The sequence below is a fragment of the Tarenaya hassleriana genome, unplaced genomic scaffold, assembly GCF_000463585.1.
Source record: "Tarenaya hassleriana unplaced genomic scaffold, ASM46358v1 Cleome57, whole genome shotgun sequence".
Taxonomy (NCBI): Eukaryota; Viridiplantae; Streptophyta; class Magnoliopsida; order Brassicales; family Cleomaceae; genus Tarenaya; species Tarenaya hassleriana.
The window spans coordinates 648,593-652,588 of NW_010968263.1; positions in this window are offsets into that span (position 1 = coordinate 648,593).

Consider the following 3,996-nt stretch of genomic DNA (forward strand, 5'->3'; position numbering starts at 1 on the left):
AAGTCAGCCACGTGTGAGGCATCATCCGATTTAGCACATGGAATGAAGTGCGCCATCTTCGAAAACCTGTCAACCACAACAAAAATCGAATCTTTGTTCCGGATTCGAGGGAGTCCAAGAACAAAGTCCATCGAAATATCAGTCCAAGGTGATAAAGGAATGGGAAGAGGGAGATACAAACCGTGTGGGTGTGTCTTAGATTTGGCTTGATGGCATGTAATGCATCTAGCGACCAATCGTTCGACATCCCGTTTGAGATGCGGCCAAAAGAAGTGCTCTTTGACGATTGCAAGTGTCTTCTCCACGCCAAAATGTCCCATGAGAGCTCCACTATGTGCCTCCTGTAAAATAAGCTCCCGCATTGAGCACTTTGGAATGCATAGCCTCCTTTCCCGAAAGAGATAATCAGCCTCCTTGTAGAATGATCCATGAGCTCCCTTAGTGCACTCCTCATAGATGTCTCCAAGCTCGGCATCATCACGGTACAGCCCCTTGATGTGCTCGAATACCAGCATCTTAGCCTCCATGATCGAAATCAAAGCATGCCGCCTTGACAACGCATCGGCCACCACATTGTCTTTTCCCTTTTTGTACTTGATCACGTACGGAAATGTCTCGACATACTCCAACCACTTAGCATGCCTCCTTTTGAGCGTAGATTGGCCTTTGAGATGCTTCAACGTCTCATGGTCGGTGTGAATGATGAACTCCTTCGCCAAGAGATAGTGCTGCCATGTTTGTACGGCACGAACCAAGGCATAGAGCTCCTTGTCGTAGGTAGGATAGTTGAGCGTTGCGCCATCAATTTCTCGCTAAAGAACACCACGGGTCGTTTCTCCTGCATCAAAACAGCCCCAATACCAATTCCGGACGCATCACATTCAATTTCGAATACCTTATCAAAGTCGGGAAGGACTAAGACGGGTGCACTCGTGAGCTTGTCCCTTCAAGGTATCAAAAGCCTTCTCTAGTTCTTCTCCCCACTCGAATGCTTTATCCTTCTTGATGATGGATGTGAGGGGGGCTGCAAGAGTGCTAAAATCACGAACGAATCGTCGGTAGAAGCTAGTTAGGCCATGAAAGCTTCTAACATGTCCGACGGTGGTAGGGATTGGCCATTCCCGAATAGCCTTGATCTTCTCCTCGTCTACGCTTAATCCCTGCGAGCTTACAACAAAACCTAGGAAAACTACTTCATTAGTGCAGAAAGTGCACTTCTTGAGATTGGCATAAAGCATCTCCCTTCGGAGAGTCTCCATTACAAGCTCAAGATGTGTCACATGCTCGGATAAACACTTGCTATAGACGAGAATATCATCAAAATAAACAACCACGAATTTACCGATAAAGGCGCGAAGTATGTGGTTCATAAGCCTCATGAAGGTGCTAGGAGCGTTGGTGAGTCCGAAAGGCATGACGAGCCATTCGTACAGCCCATGATTTCGTCTTGAATGCGGTCTTCCACTCGTCTCCTTCATGCATGCGGACTTGATGATAACCACTCTTCAAGTCGACTTTTGAAAAGAGGGTTGCTCTGCTTAACTCATCCAACATATCATCGAGTCGTGGTATTGGATGGCGATATTTGATTGTGATGTTGTTTATCGCTCTACAATCCACGCACATACGCCATGTCCCATCCTTCTTTGGCACGAGTAGAACGAGCACTGCACAAGGACTTAAGCTTTTACGTATATAACCCTTAGATAATAAATCTTGTACCTGCGTTTGGAGTTCCTTAGTCTCCTCAGGGTTCATACGGTAAGCGGGACGGTTTGGAAGTGGTGCTCCCGGCACAAGATCGATTTGGTGTTCGATCCCACGAATTGGTGGTAATCCCGCAGGTGGTTCCTCGGGAAAAACGTCTTGAAAATGCTCTAGGAGCTTCTTAATTTCCAGGGGATATACAATCTGATCCGATCCTGCGCTCAACACTTCCTTGTACAACATTAGTAAAACCAAATGTTCATCTAGTAGAGCTTTACTTACCGTGCTTGGTTTCATGTAGAAGTTCGCCTTTTTGTTGTTGTCTCCTTCTTTGGAGAACTTAACTTGCATCTCGTGAATCTGTGACGGACTAAGAGGAGCCAACGATATCTTACGCTTGTTAAATATAAAAGAGTAGTGGTTGGTCCTACCGTCGTTGATGGGATATCAAAGGCAACCCATTCGAGCTGGATTGGAAGCTTTCTTCGGGATGGACAAAGCGGGAGAATTCACCGAGGCAATAGGACCGATGATGGGCATACGAGGCAAGAAGCTACAAGCTGTGCCAAATTGCCTTATTCTTGAATGTTTGGGTCAAGAATACATGGGAAAGTGCATGGGCTTGGATCAACCACAAGTTCAGCCCATTATCCACTTGATTTCACTCTTGGAAGGCCCATAAATCAAGCCCAAAAGGGAGGACAAAAATTAGCATTAAATCTGGTCAAGGTGACTTTCCAACTTCATTCTTGAAGACCACAAAGTCAATAATGACTTTCTTGAAGACTACACATTCAAACCTCTTTGTTTATTCATTTATGTTTATTTTACTAACTTTCATGTGTTATTCTCTATAAATAGAGATCAAAATCAGATTGTAAACAACAACTTTGAAATATATTTTGAGAGGTTTCTCTTAGAGTTCTTTTAGAACTAATTTCTGAACTTATCGAATCTTCATCCGTGGCGTTCAAACTTGACTTATCAAGTGTTGATTCCGCACATCACTTGTGGCGTCTTCGATCACCCTACGTTTCTAAACCAGGTTCACTCGGGGTTTAAGACCGTTCGTCTCGAACGCTTGCTTAGGTTTTGTTTTCGAGTTGTTTAGGGGTTTAGGGAACCCATTCACCGCCTATCGGGAAATCTATCGATCTTGGGATCATATCATTTGGTATCAGAGCCTAGATTTTCCTATTAGGATTATCCTTTATCATTTTTATCTATTTTACATTCTATCTTATCTTATCTTGTTTTATTATTTCTTTTGTAATTTTATTGATTTCTGGTTTTGATTTTGTTGCAGTTCAAAGTGGAAAGGGAATCAACAAAAAAATACAAAAAAATCTAGGCTCTGATACCAAATGCTCGAACAAAAAAATCTAGGCTCGAAGAAAAAAAAAATCTGCAAAAAAAAAAATTCGAAGATAAACAAAAAAAACAAAGAGAAAAACATACAAAAAAAAAGAAAAGAAAAAAAAGAATAGTCGAAGTTGATTCAAATTTGAGTCGGAGTTTCATCTTTGAGTCGTTGAGTCATAGTCCAAAATTTTCGAGTCATAGTCGAAGTTTCATTTTTTAATCGTTCGAGTTTTCTTGCTTTGAATATTGGGTTTTGAGATTTAGAGTCACTCTTACTCATCTTCTAACTTGGTTTAGTGAGTTGAGTTTTGAATTTCATTGTTGTTGCATCTGATTGAGTTCCTTAATTAGTTTGCACAAGGATTCATAACAGAAACGGGAGAGTTGAGTGATACAGAAATTGAGCGAAACACATTTCTGAGTGATTTGAAAATATCATAATGGCGGATGAACAAAATCGCAATCTAGACAATCAGCAACATGAAGAAGCAAACCCACTTCAAATGCAGGCATTGATGGGTGAACTACGGAGAATCATGCGAGCTGAGTTGGAGGGTATCCATCAAAGAATAGACCGATGGAAAATGAGGCGCAGGTCACACGTAACCTGCCATGATAAAATGCAGTGCAAAGACAACCTCGAAATGTTCCCGAAAGAGCTAGAACATCATCACAAGTTTCTAGCAACGAAGAAGATGTGAGATCAGATTTTTATGAGGCTCCTCGAAGGCAAAGACGAGAACGAAGAGCTCGAGAGTGTGTTGATGATGATCTCAACGGTATAAAACTCGAAATCCCATCTTTTCATGGCAGGAATGATGCTGAAACTTACTTGGAGTGGGAACGGAAGGTTGAGATGGTGTTTGACGTACATCACTATTCTGAGCGAAAGAAAGTGAAGTTGGCAGCCGCTCGCTTTAGTGATTA